The following is a 15270-nucleotide window of genomic DNA, read 5'->3' as shown; positions in this document are numbered from 1 at the left end:
TCTTATTTTAACCACCTCGAAAGTCAGTTTTTCCGCCCTGTAGTTGTACTCATCTCCAAAGGCTACTTCCAGTTCGATCTTACCAACTGGATATGCCGACTTACCGGGCACCACACCATGGAAAACAGTGTTGGACTGGTTGAGGTTTTTATCAGTCAACCCCATACGACGGAAGGTCTCATAATAGAGGATGTTGATGCTACTGCCTCCGTCCATGAGCACCTTAGTGAATTTATACCCCCCAACCTGAGGAGCCACCACCAGGGCCAGGTGACCAGGATTATCAACCCGGGGAGGGTGATATTCCCTACTCCATACAATAGGCTGCTCAGACCATCTCAAATAATGTGGAACCGCCGGCTCAACAGCATTCACAGCCCTCTTATGAAGCTTCTGGTCTCGCTTGCACAGACTGGTAGTAAACACATGATACTGTCCACTATTGAGCTGCTTTGGATTGGTCTGGTATCCCCCCTGCTGCTGCTGATTACCCTTGCCAGATTGCTGATTAAAACCTCCTTGATTTCCTTGAAAATTCTGAGGATTGGAATTTGAGCAGTCTCCCGGGCCATGAAAGCCGCCGCCGCCTGAGCCGCCGCCCTGCCCATTGTTGCCATTAAAAGCGTTGGAATTTTTGAAGGCTTTCATGATTGCGCAGTCCTTCCATAGATGAGTGGCTGGCTTCTCCCTAGAGCCATGCCTTGGGCAGGGCTCATTCAACAATTGCTCAAGCGTCGGGCCTGACCCGCCGGATCGGGGAGGTGGTCTCCCCTTACGTCGGTGGTTGTTACCCTGCGCGTTGGTGTTGGCCACAAACTCCATACTGCCATCAGCCTTACGTTTGTTACCTCCCTGGTTCGCCGGGTTATGCTGAGGGCCCTTGCCGTTGCCATTCTTCTTTCCCTTCCCTGTCCTTTCATCATCGGACGCGGGATCCTTGGTACTATCAGAGTCGGCGTACTTGACCAGAGCCGCCATCAGCGTACCCATATCAATGCAATCGCGCCTGAGCCGCCCGAGCTTCATCTTCAGGGGCACAAAACGACAATTCTGCTCCAACATTAAGACTGCAGAGCCGGCATCCATCTTATCAGACGAATGTATTATCTCTTTGACCCGGTGTACCCAATGGGTTGTAGACTCGCCCTCTTGTTGCTTGCAGTTAGTCAAATCCACAATTGACATAGATTGCCTGCATGTATCTTTGAATTTTTGGATGAACCGGGCTTTTAGCTCTGCCCATGACCCGATAGAATTAGGTGGCAGTCCTTTCAACCAAGGGCGGGCAGTCCCATCCAACATCATGGTGAAGTATTTGGCCATTGCCGCTTCGCTGACCTCCAGCAACTCCATAGCCATCTCGTAGCTCTCAATCCATGCTCCGGGCTGTAAATCCGCCGTGTAATTAGGTACCTTCCTAGGTCCTTTGAAATCCTTGGGCAGACGTTTGTTACGGAGAGCCGGTACCAAATAGGGGACACCTCCGGTCCTCGTAGCTATGCCTGCCTCGATAGAGGCCGTTGGATAAACCGGGAGGGGTTGGTAAGCCGTCAGCTGAGCCGCCTGCTCCGCCTCTTGACGTGCTCTGTCTCGGTCTACTGCGTTAAAGGCTCCATTATGCGCCGGGCCATGGCCGGCTGGCAAGTCATGGCGCCGGACGTTGCTTGAGCCGGTCGCTGAAACCATGTGTCTGCTATAACTTGGGCTCCGGCTTGGGCGAGGGGTCGAATGAATCCTGTCCCAGCTATACGAATATGCCTCCTGTTGCGCCAGAGCCGTCTGAAGAAGTTCTCTGGCCCGGCGGGTCTCGACCACCGTCGGAGAGTCGCCCTCAACTAGGAGAGTCGCCAGTCGCGCCGCCGCAGCGATCATGTTCTCCAACGGATTGGAATAGTGACCTGGCGGTATTGGTACATATTGAGGTGGGGCAGTATTCACACGGGGAGGCCCCATCACTTGTGGCTGAACCGGCGTTCCAGCCCCGGGTGCCGTGATTTCTGGCGGGATACTGGGCCCTGCACCGGGCGTGTTGAAGAGGTTTCGAGGATCGTAAACCGGAGGGAGTCGAGATTGAGCCTTCTGATGCCTCCTTCTCATGATCTCATTGGATGCGTTCTGATCCATCGTGAGCCGGAAAGACTGCGCCTGAATCAGCTGAGTTTGGGCGTCGAGAGCCGCCCGTTCTGCAGCCATCCTGATCCCTTCCGCTGCTAGATCTTCCTTGGCTCGTGCTATATCCAGCTTTAACTGTGCCACTTCCGCATCATGTTGAGCTTGATCCGCCGGGACGACCGTGGCAGTTAACAGGGCCGTCATCCTATCTGTGAGATCCATTAGCACCTGAGCCGGCGAGTGCGCATGGCCCCCTGTCCCAGCGGCGGGGTTTTGAACAGGTTGTGTGCCGGCCATGAAGATTCCAACCCGGCTGGGCGGCTCAACGAGGTCCGGAATACTGTCGCCATCGGAACAACCCCTGAGCCTGCCATCTTGAAGTTGATATAACGAGTTGGTCTCATCTGTGGACGACTCGCCGTCAGAGCGAGCGGCCGTCTCATCGCCAGATCCAGATCCTTCAGAAAGTCCTCCATGGACGCATCCCACGAAAGCACGTTTCAATGCAGGCAGAGCCCGGGCGGGTCTCGCACGCTGAGCCGTCTCGATGAGGTCGGTGCCGATGTCCGGCTCAGGGCCCGGCTCACCGATCTTGCCAATGAACACGTGGACTCCGCCGAAGGGGACCCGGTACCCGTACTCGATTGAGCCAGCGTCGGGGCCCCAGTCTGCGTCGTTGATGTAGAGCTTGCCGCGACGACTCTTGGTCATCCGGCCCACAGCGTATCCCTTGAGCCCTTCGAAGCTGCCCTTCAAGAACTCAAATCCACCGTGCGCTGGCCCCACGGTGGGCGCCAACTGTCGTGGAATTGTCACGGCAGATGTCCTCATGCAAGGACTTAGTCGTGGAGCCATCGCAGCTAGGAAGCTTAAAGGGGTTAAACGGGACAAAGGACACGAAGGTTTATACTGGTTCGGCCCCTTACGGTGAAGGTAAAAGCCTACTCCAGTTGAGGTGGAATTACTTGGGGTTTCGATGACCAGGGAGCTGAACCGCTATGCCTGGCTATCGATCTGATCTTACTTGTCCTGAACCGCCGCCGGGTCGTCCCTTTATATAGAAAGGTTAACGCCCCGCGGCTCTCAGAGTCCCGGCCGGCTCATAAACTGTGTCTGGCTCGGACTCTTAACTATTCTTGCCTTACACTACAAGTCATGCCACAATGGCGGTTTACTACTACGGGCCTTAAGTCGCCTCTGGGCCTTAGACCTATTAATAAACCGCCAACCTTAACCTGTCCTTGGGCTTCTGAATGAAGAGCTGTCGCAATGTAACCCGGCCCATCTCGGGCGGGTTATACCAGTAGCTATATCCTCAACAACACTGGAGTAGGGTATTACACCACAACGGTGGCCCGAACCAGTATAAATCTTGTGTCTTTCGTGGTTGCGAGTTCATTGAGCTCGTTCTTGAGATCTTAGCTAGTTAAGACGCGGATCGGTAGGAGGGAGAGAACTTCACGCGCACCCCGGAGTTCGAACCTTAAGGGTTTTGCCGGAACCCGTGATCCGACAACAGTGCCCCTGGAAGTAATTCAGTTGGATAGTGATTTGACCTACGAGGAGAAACCTGTCAAGATTCTCGAGTTTGCCAGCCGAGTTACACGCAGCAAGGTTATCAAGTTTTGCAAAGTTCAGTGGAGCCACCATACCGAGGATGAAGCCACCTGGGAACGAGAGGAAGATCTACGCAAAGACCACCCGCACCTATTTTCTAGCCAACCCGAATCTCGAGCCGAGGAGAGCATATCTGTAGTTATTGGTCTCATATTTAATCGCCTTTTGGTCAGTCTGATGTAATCTACTGTTGTGGCTGTGGTGCACTTCTTTTGGTCAGTTTGGTGTGTTCTATGGTTCTGTTATGGAGCACTCACTAAATAGTACTCCCTCCGTCCCATAATATAAGAGGACACTGCTCTTATATTATGGGACGGAGGGAGTAATTGTCTACAATACCAAATATGTATACGTGTGAACAAGCTATATAGATATATGTATGTAAGATGTATATTTTGTTCCAGTTTATGTTGTGAGACTGAGCCGCATCTGTTTCTGTGCAAATTTTGCTTTTTGAAATTTGCCAACCCCCCCCCCCCCCCGCGTTTATCAGGCATGTGGTAACGTTTTCTCCCGTTGCTATGCATGGGCTCTTTTGCTAATAAATCCTAAAAGAATACCATCTGTGGGTATCGTTTTCTCCCGTTGCATAATCTCAGTGAAACATCTTCAATCATTCCCACCGGCTTCTTCTTCATAGACTTGTCAGCCATCGCTGCAGTCAGTATCAGTTGACCGGGTGCCGGACACCGAAATCATTGAGTTGTTCATCGACTTCTGTCCTGCATAACTGCGTGTGCCAAGCTGAAGCCAACCAGCTACCTCTTCCACTGCCACCGTCTTTCTACTCTCCAGGACTAACAAGCAGCAGAAACGAACTGCAACAAAAAACAAGAAGCCACCATGATGCCATGCACATCCTACAGTGGCGCGGCTAAAACTGAAACGAGCCGAGCAGCTTCAGGAAACTAACCCTGCAGTGTCACCAGAGGAACTGCAAACCTTCTTTTACCAATATCATCCCAAGGATTTGTTGCAAATGCATACATCTCATGCACGTGCTTTCAACGTGTTACAGGATACACTGACAGCAAGAGCACAATGATGGTTGTCCAATGGGCAACCTGTGAACAAATAGCTAGTTTGCAGACTTCCGGAATCCAACACTCCTAAACAACACAGGGCAAGAGCCAAGAAGCAGGAAAATAGGAATGGTGACACAATCGGCGATTGTCACACCACAACATCTAAGCGATGCAACCAGTCATCAAATTAATTACCTGCGACTTCTTTACAGTACCACGGGAAAATCAAGCATTTTACTCTGTTTCGATCCATCTGCTGTTCTATTCTGAGAGCACCAAGCATTTATTACCTTCAAAATTCTCAAAAAGCAGCTGTTGTATCCCTTCTCATAGTCAAGCAAAGAACAAAAACCATTATCAAGTTTCACATCACACCATGCAACTAAGAACAAAATCTGTATCACCATTCGCCACCACACTATGGCACTACCTCACCAGCAAACGCCACATTCTCCTCCTAAGTAAAAGAAGTTACGTCTTCTTCAGATCCAAGGGCTCAGCCTGTATTTTCATTATCAAGAACCGCACGATACACAAAAGCTCATACGGACAAGGCAAGAAGCATTGGCTTCACATGAAGCACAAGAAGTTATCCACACAAACTCCTAACAGAAATTGATGTAGAGATTAACAGAGGACGGAAGCAGTCATGTAATCGGAAGTGCAGCCCTATTCACCACCAGCAGCCATGGTTCACTCAGTTGAAGTTCCTCGCTGAGCACGCATCCATAGACACTGATGAGAAACAAAATTTTGTCAACATGATGTTCACCCATATAGCTAGACAGAAGGATATGAAGAACAGAAGATGATATGAAAACTGAAATTTGCCTACCTAATGGTACTGATCGACAATCAACTTTGGTCCGTTCTCACATTGCCGTGCTTTATTTGAAATCTGTTGTATTATCTTTTTGGTACCCTGGCTTCCATTGTTGTGTAAACTTAAGTGCAACTCTTTCAGAACCTTAAGGTGTTCTATACCGTCAACTCCCTCAAAAGCAAAGAACCGTATATCAAGCCTTTCGAGGTTCGGTGTAGCCTTCTCCAGAAACACCAATTTTGGCACGTAAGGAGCAGAAAAACGAAGAAGCTTCAGACTCTCGAATCCACCAGGGTGAACTATGATCATCATGGTAATGTTAGGATGCTCCAAGTGAAGCTGGATCTGTCTGCAAGTGGCTTCCGATTCTTGACCCTGTTCTGCGTCATCAAGAGAAAATGTGAGAGAGAACAGCTTGCTCAGCTGGCTAAGTTGCACCAAAGCATCTGAGCTAAGCATCCCAAGTGAGAGGGTTAGCTTTGTCAGTGTGTCCAGTTCATTGATCCATTCTGGGAGATTAACCACTTTCGCCTGCAGTTTGCAAGACAGCTCAAGGGCATTCAGAAACTTGGGCGGGGAGGAGAGACAACCCCATGAGCTGAGAAAACCAGCAGACCCATCATCAATTACAAGGGTTTGGAGCGAGTAGCCACAAAGATCTTCAATAGAGAACCTCAATTCATCGAAAAGTTTACCCTCATTCTCGATGTTCAACTTGTAGATTACAAGCTTCCTCAGCTTGGTCAGCTGACGGAAATCTGCTACTGAAGATGGTCCTTCGACAATTTCGATGCCTGACAGTACACAGAGGGATTTTATTGGCTTCTTCTTCATATCCTCAGGAAGCTTCAATGCCTTCCGTGTCTTTTTGTTCCCGCCAAGTATATTCTTCACCTTTTCCAGCTGGCAAATAGTTTTGGGTAACTTTGTAATACCAGTTTCCCTGATGTCAAGGGTCTCTAAATACTGAAGTTTCCCTATCTCTTTAGGAAGCTTTGCGATGTCTGTTCTGCAGAGGCTGAGGTGCTTGAGAAGAAAAAGTTCGCAAACAACTTTTGTGTGTTCTTGTTTGAAATCTGTACAGCCTTCAAGATCCAAATGTTACACAATTCTCAACTTTTGTGGCTTGGAAAGCAACCCATTCAAAGTACCAAATATGCTCAACGATCGCACATGGGATAGGTTCATGCTATTTTTTGCACTCTCAGTCTTCAAACCATCACTCTGAAGTGACAAACGCCGAACCATATTACTGGGCGGTGCAACGAACCACTGGCCACCAACCACAGTGACAAAATTTTCTTCACCCGCCTTGCACACAAGATACTCATGTATCATGTGATGAACTTCATAGGTCTTCACCTTTCCATTGCTACTGTGCTTCACAGCTCGAATTATCTGTCTCTTTATCAAATGATTGAAGCATGTTTCTGCAACCTCTTCTACGCTCAATCCTTGTTTCTCACTGACAAGAGCTTCTGAGATCCATTTTCTTAAGAGGCGTTTCCTGCTATTTTGCGAACCGCTTGGAAATATACTGAGATATAGAGAGCATCTTTTGATCTCAAGTGGCATATCAAAATAGCAATTATCAATAATGCACATTAATCCATCATGGGAAAGAGTTTTCAGATAGTCTGGTACCAGATCCTTAAAAACTTGTTTCCAGTCAGAAATATGTGGGTTGCAGGCAACATATCCAGCCATGATAACTATCGCCAATGGCAGCCTCATGCACATTTCCCAGTGTTCAGGTATAATTTTGCTCTTATCTTGCTGTTCCTGGCAACCTTTAGCTTCAGCCATGATGTCCATAAATAATACTTCAGATTTGTCCTCGCTGAGGATTACAGCCTCGTAAAGATAATCTCCTTTATTCCTTACTGAAGCACTGGCAACAGCCTGGAATCTTGACGTAACAATCACTCTGCTACCTTTCTCACTTTTAGGCAGTGACTTCTTTATCAGCTCCAACATATCAGTAGACCATACATCATCCAGCACGAGCAGGTAACTGCCATGAGAAGAAAAGATAACAAGATGAGTCACTTTTCAACAATGTAAATGAAGTGTTGGAATAACAAAGAGTGAAATGAAAGTACATATCTAGCAAAAAATTATCTTGTTGAACTTGAATTCAAATAACATAAGAAAAACTGATGTAAATCATGTGAAGACTAGGTTATGCAATTCGATGATGCTTTCATGTAATATGCATAGAAAGCATAGTGATGAGCTACACAAAGGACCACTTGATGGATGTTATACCTGTATTTCTCTAAGTGCTCCTTAAGCTCTTCCTTGAGTTTTTGAAGTTTCAATGTTTGTAGTCTATCACGTGCTTTCTTCAAGGTGCTGCCCCCAATACTGCCATGAGATGTGTCCCACCACCGCTGCTGCCTGGTACCTTCTCTGACCTGTGGCATGATCTGGTAGAGTATACTCCTTAGTACTGCCTCTACATCAGATTTCTGTGACACTGTGACCATCGCCCTGCGGTCAAACTGATCACTGAAGTTTTGATATAATGATCTGGCTATTGTGGTCTTGCCCACCCCTGCCAATCCGACTATGCATAGCACACCATGGTTTGTTGGATCTGCATTAGGTTCATCCACACGGACAACAGTGCTATTGCTTGGAAGTTGCTCTGCAATGGTCACTGCCGGCCCCTCAGCTGTCAGCATCCATTTCCCAAGCATCTCCATGTCCCTTTCAACTCCCACAGGTGTCTTGGTTCTAACAAGCGCAAGCCTTGTCTGCTGATTCTCTGCGGCATTGAACCCAATGTCAGCTCCACCGGGCCTGTCGCTGCTGGTCTTTGGGTTGTCAAGGCCGTATCTGATGCGCCGTTCCCCAATTTGCTGCGCCCGCATCTTGAGTTCAGATAGGGTAGAAGCTATTTCGTGGCAAGGCCACCACGTCCAGACCTCATAGATTTTGAAGGCAACAAACGAGCAGCAGCAAAGGTCGGCTGTGGGGTCGTGATGCAGCCGGTGGGCGAAGTCGTCAACACAGTCCTCGACGTCGTAGGTGACCTCACGGATCTGCTTGAGCCAATCCCTCGTCCGGAGGTCGTGGTAGTGGGGATCCGTGCGGCCGAGGTCGCCAATGAACGCCTGCAGAGTGCCGAGCTCGTCTGTGATGAACTGTATGTCACCACGGACGCCTTGGATCAGAGTGTAGTCATCAGCAAGCAGCGCCCCGAGTTTGGTCAGGAGCCATTTGATGGCCTCGCCGCGCCCTGCCACCACCAGATCCATTGCCGACTTGCGATTTTGCTGTACACAGGAGCAATTGGGTGAGACTGGAGCAAGATACCAGATGATCCTCGCTAACCAGCGGAGAAAATAAACTGACAAAAATGTGCAGAAACAGAGAAGCATACTAGAGACACCCATTTCATGCAGAAACAGAGAACTACATGCTAGAGACTACATAAAGTATATGCAGAATTGCGGCGTTTTTAACACAGAATTTCCTAATGATGCACTACTCTATTGCCTGAGGGGATCCTCTCCTATTGTCAGTATTGCCTGATCTCTCTTCTAGACAAATGCCCTCTTACACTTGCATCTGTTCAAACTTGCCCCCTGCACTTGCCTCTCCGAACTTGCCTGTTCATCAGGGGACAAAAAGAGCGCTTAAGGGCCAGCATCTGTGAATTGGGGAAAAATGCCGCATCTACCTGAACAAACTTGCCTGAAAAAACGTTCCCCGTGAGATCCTCGATGTGTGAAGAGCGGGATGCAGGATTTGCACCCAGGGCTCCGCGCGCGACTATTTCCACCGGCGACCTCGACTCTGGATCCCCCCTCCTCCGACTCCGGCCACCCTAGCCTCCCCTCCCAGCCACCCTTCGTCGATGAAGATGACGACGCGGCGTGGGCGAAACGCCCCTGCCCCCACTCTCCCCCCTCCCCCTGCCGTTCGCGAGACGAATTGGAGACCAGGGCGAGCGATTTACCTTCTCTCTCCCGGAGATGTAGCAGTTCGCCGTCCCCCGCCTCGCGTCACCGACGGGACCTCCTTCCTTCTCCCCCTCCCCTTCTCTCGTCGCGCGCGCGCTGCTTGGTCAGCTGGTACCGCTCGCCTCCGCGTGGTGGTCGTTGTCACGCACTCCCCCCACCTTTGTTCCTCGCCGTCGCCGCGCTCTCGCCGGTCGCGCCCGCCGACGAGCCTAGGGTTTCTCTCCCTGCGTTTCGCGCGGGGGTGGAGAATGGAAGGGGAAAGGGGAGGGCAAATGGTGTGGGGCGCGACTCCCCAAAATTTCGAAACCCACCGCTCTCTGTCACCGCCTCCACCTTTGACGGAGTCTGTGGTGTTGCCGTGACAGCGTGTAGATCGGTGGGACCCGATCGTCCCTGGCTGGCTGGCTGTGAGTGGTCTCTGGCAGGTGGGCCTGGTGGTAGAGCGTGCGTGCGGTGCACGGGTCAGAGCCAGCTGTCGGTGCGCTGTAGCGATCACTGTGATATGCACAGAAACGGCTCAATCTCACCTTTGTCTCGTTCTCTCTGTTCTCCTCTTCTGCTCGTCCCCATTCTCTAGTCTCTACTATCTCCGTGATTAATACTACATGAGATCCAAATCAAGGCCTCACAATTGGTATTTAGGGGCTGTTTGGTTCTACGTGAGTGCCATACTTTGCCGTACAATGTTGTATAACTTGTCTAAGATTAGTAGTATTTTAAAATGAAAGTCACAAGTTGGTAAGCTTTAAAAAATCTTGTGTATGAATTGTGAGCCATGAATTCTCGTCCACTCGCGCTCAAATCCTCTTGGTAAGGCTGTAAAATCCCATCGCTACAATATCAAGTTATTTTATTTGAGACAACTCGATACATGGTGGCCTAAAAATTCCGTTGGGATCTGGTCATAATTCGTCTATGTTTGTGTTTTTTTAGGTTGGATCCTTTTGATCTACGTCATTCTTCTTTGGCGGTGGTTGTTGTTCTGCTGCGCTGGTCCTATGGGGCCTTAGCACGACGACTTCTCGACTGTCTACTACAACAAGTTTTGCCCCGCTCCGGCGAGGGAAGGGCGATGACGGCGGCACGCCTTCAGCTTGCTTCAGTGCTTGTAGTCGCCGCTAGATGGTCTACGGATCTGGATGTAATTTCATTTTTTCTGTTGTTTGGTGTACTGTCATGATTGAAAAATAATATATTGGAAGTTTTCTCGCAAAAAATCATCCTCAGAAATAGGGAACATCTTTGCCGTGGACGACGCAGGGCTCACACCCAGGAGGTGCTCAGGCGACCTCGACCTCCACTCTCATGTAGCTTGCTTGTCACCACCCATCGTTTTTTTGTCCGCGCCTATGACGACGCACTTTTGCAAATAGGGACGATGCTGGAAGAAGCAATTGATAAACACTGCTTCTAGCCACACCGTCGGTGCCCCTGCTCGGCATCACGGAGGACCTCCTCCTCGGCCCACTCAGAACAATCCCAGGTCCTCTCCCATGCCTCCCTCTCCGCACGATCTTCTTCGGTTCCTTCGAGAAACAGTCGACATGGAGGAGTCGGTCGACATAACATGGACACACAAACGTCAGCCTAACGGTGATAACACTGGGTGAAAGCGCACCGCGAAAAACACAAGCAGAGATGACTGCTCGAAAAAAGGAACACAACAACAGAAGCAGCACAACAAAAGCAAAACAAAGACAACCACAAAGCAAAACCCAACATAGCCAAGAGTAAAAAAGGACTGAACCTCAGCCGACAAAAAGAATGAAGGGAACCGGAAAGCACCGGGAAGTCAAAGAAGACGTCGCAGAAACAACGTAGGATGGGTTAAATTCGGAGATGAAAATACCAAGTTTTTCCAAGCAATTGCCACTGAGAGGTACAGGAAGAACAATGTGGCTTTACTCCAAACTGATGAGGGCTTGATGGTTGAGGATCATACAGGCAAAGAAGCTCTCTTGTTTCATGCATACACGGAGAGGCTTGGTACGTCCAATCCCACACAAATGCGCTTTGATCTTCCGGCTCTTATTCAACCGACTGCCAACCTTGATCACCTCACCGACCCATTTACAAAGGATGAAATTGATGGGGTTGTCCAAGAAATGCCTGCGGATCGAGCCCCGGGCCCAGATGGTTTTAGTGGTTTATTTCTTAAAGCTTGTTGACAAATTATCAAGGAAGACTTCTATACGCTGTGTGCTCAATTCCACGCTGGTGATCTTAATCTCCAAAGTATTAATGATGGCCTGATTACTCTCATTCCCAAAAATGGATCACCAACCACAGTTAATGACTTTCGTCCGATCACCTTGCTTAACTGTTGTCTCAAACTTATCACTAAGCTGCTGGCAAATCGTCTACAAAAGGTGATCCTACGCATCATTCATCGCAACCAATACGGTTTCATCAAAGGGCGGTCCATCCAAGATTGTCTGGCTTGGACATTTCAGTATATCCATCAATGCCAGGCCTCCAAAAGACAAATTGTGCTCCTGAAGCTAGACTTTGCTAAAGCCTTCGACACCATTGAGCATGAAGCAATGATTAACATTATGAAACACATGGGTTTCAATGAAAAATGGTTATCTTGGATCAGAACGATCTTCTCCTCAGGCCGCTCTTCTATTCTGCTCAATGGTGTGCCAGGCCGACAATTTCATTGCAGACGTGGAGTCAGACAGGGAGACCCCCTCTCACCTCTCATTTTTGTCCTCGCTGCAGATCTTCTGCAATCAGCTATTAACGATGCCTTCAGAAGAGGTCTGATTCACCTACCCTTCCCCTCCAACGGTAATATGGATTATCCGATCGTCCAATACGCCGATGACACGTTACTTCTCATGCCTGCATGCCCTAGACAAGCTGTGATCATCAAGAACATTCTATCTGATTATGCCCAGTCTATTGGCCTGAAGATCAACTTCCATAAATCCACATTAATACCCATCAACTTCGACCCGAGATTGGCTGCAGATATTGCCTCTATCTTCGGATGCTCCATTGGATCCATGCCTTTCACATACCTTGGCCTGCCCCTAGGCACCTCCCGACCAACACTTCTTGACTTTATGCCTCTGGTTAGTACTGTGGAACGAAATCTTTCCTCCACGCTCTCACTCATGTCGTACGCTGGGAAGCTCACGTTCCTCAACACCACAGTCACGTCCCTACTCATTTATGCTATGTGTACGCTCAAGTTCCCACCTAAACTCATTGAGATACTGGATAAAATCAGGAGAAGATGTCTATGGATCAAAAAAACTGACCAAGGTGAGAGATCCAACTCGCTTGCTACCTGGGACATGGTTTGTAAACCTAAGAAGAATGGAGGGCTTGGTGTCATAAACCTCAAGATCCAGAATGAAGCTCTCCTCTTGAAGTTTTTACACAAGTTTTATAACAAACTGGATATTCCATGGGTACAACTTACTTGGGACACATACTATGATCAGAAAATCCCACATGCAATGGATCCGGTTGGTTCTTTCTGGTGGCGTGACATACTAAAGCTCACGCCGACATTTCGCGGCATTTCTCATGTTAATATTGTGTGTGGCTCCACTGCCCTCTTTTGGAAAGATCTTTGGACTAATCAACTGTTACTAGACTCTCATCCTCGGGCTTACTCATATGCAAATAATGAGGATATTTCTGTCCGTGATTTCTTGGGGAGCATGTCTCTTGGATTGGCTTTTCACCTGCCACTTTCCCCCCAAGCGTTTGATGAAGTCCGGCAAATTCAAACGATCGCTTCATCATTCCAACCTATGATCTCTAACTCGGATGTCTGGAGCTATGTTTGGGGCAAATATATTTACAGATCAACGGACTACTACCGTTTCTACTTTCGGGAGGTCCACGCTCATAAAGTTTTTCACTGGCTGTGGAGATCTAAATGTACTATGAAGTTGAAAGTCTTTGCATGGCTTCTCCTCCACGACAGGCTGAACACCCGGAATATGCTGAAAAGACGCCACTACAACATCGGTGATGACCACAACTGTCTACTGTGTGGGCGCAACATCGAGGAAACAGTGGAGCACATGATTTTCACGTGCTCGTTTAGTAAGCAATGTTGGAAAGCCCTGGACATCAACTGGGAACCTTTTGGGAATAGGGTGCAAGCTATTGAAGACCAACAAACAAACCACCCCACGCCCATGCTGTTTGAAAAATTTGTTGTGGCGTCGTGGAGCCTTTGGAAGGAACGAAACAACAAACACTTCAGATCAATAGATCCTTCCTTCCGATCGTGGCTTGATAGATTCAAGAAAGACTTTGAACTTCTGCAGCATAGGGTCAAAGAGACAAATAGGTCTCTAGTTCGGAATTTTGTACACTCTTTGCACTAGACCCCCCCCTCTTTTTCTAGATCTTCTGGGTGGGACCCAAAGTGGTCTGCCCTCTCCCCCTCCCCCCCATGATGTAAATACTCACCTTGTACAGATCCTTCTATTAATATAATTACACAGTAGGAGACTTTCCTACTGTTTCTGGTCAAAAAAAACAACGTAGGATGGGAAGGAAAGAAAACACAAGACTAGCATAGACAAGAGTCAAAAAGGACCGAACCTCAGCCGACAAAAAGAATGAAGGGAACCGGAAAGCACCGGGAAGTCAAAGAAGACGTCGCAGAAACAACGTAGTATGGGAAGGAAAGAAAACAGAAGATTAGTAGTTTAAAATGAAAGTCACAAGTTGGTAAGCTTAAAAAAATCTTACCACACCTTTTGAGCGTATGAATTGTGAGCCATGAAATCTCGTCCACTCGCGCTCAAATCCTCTTGGTAAGGCTGTAAAATCCCACCGCTACAATATCAAGTTATTTTATTTGAGACAACTCGATACATGGTGACCTAAAAATTTCGTTGGGATCTGGTCATAATTCGTCTATGTTTGTGTTTTTTTAGGTTGGATCCTTTCGATCTACGTCATTCTTCTTTGGCGGTGGTTGTTGTTCTGCTGCGCTGGTCCTATGGGGCCTTAGCACGACGACTTCTCGACTGTCTACTACAACAAGTTTTGCCCGGCTCCGGCGAGGGAAGGGCGATGACGGCGGCACGCCTTCAGCTTGCTTCAGTGCTTGTAGTCGCCGCTAGGTGGTCTACGGATCTGGATGTAATTTCATTTTTTCTGTTGTTTGGTGTACTGTCATGATTGAAAAATAATATATTGGAAGTTTTCTCGCAAAAAAATCATCCTCGGATATAGGGAACATCTTTGCCATGGACGACGCGGGGCTCACACCCAGGAGCTGCTCAGGCGGCCTCGACCTCCACTCTCATGCAGCTTGCTTGTCACCACCCATCGTTTTTTTGTCCGCGCCTATGACGACGCACTTTTGCAAATAGGGACGATGATGGAAGAAGCAATTGATAAACACTGCTTCTAGCCACACCGTCGGTGCCCCTGCTCGGCATCACGGAGGACCTCCTCCTCGGCCCACTCAGAACAATCCCAGGTCCTCTCCCATGCCTGCCTCTCCGCCCGATCTTCTTCGGTTCCTTCGAGAAACAGTCGACATGGAGGAGGCGGTCGACATAACATGGACACACAAACGTCAGCCTAACGGTGATAACACTGGGTGAAAGCGCACCGCGAAAAACGCAAGCAGAGATGACAGCTCGAAAAAAGGAACACAACAACAGAAGCAGCACAACAAAAGCAAAACAAAGACAACCACAAAGGAAAACCCAGCATAGCCAAAAGTCAAAAAGGA

General features: G+C 48.6%; 1 pseudogene; it reads right to left on the bottom strand.

Annotated features, from left to right (window-relative positions):
- Window positions 1-5116: 5116 nt before the first annotated feature.
- LOC141022150 (disease resistance protein Pik-2-like) lies at window positions 5117-9844 on the bottom strand (annotated as a pseudogene).
- Window positions 9845-15270: the final 5426 nt, after the last annotated feature.

The sequence above is a fragment of the Aegilops tauschii genome, chromosome 5 (assembly GCF_002575655.3).
Source record: "Aegilops tauschii subsp. strangulata cultivar AL8/78 chromosome 5, Aet v6.0, whole genome shotgun sequence".
Lineage (NCBI taxonomy): Eukaryota > Viridiplantae > Streptophyta > Magnoliopsida > Poales > Poaceae > Aegilops > Aegilops tauschii.
The sequence above is the reverse complement of the archived record's forward strand: the minus strand, read 5'-3'. Positions and strand labels throughout refer to the sequence as shown.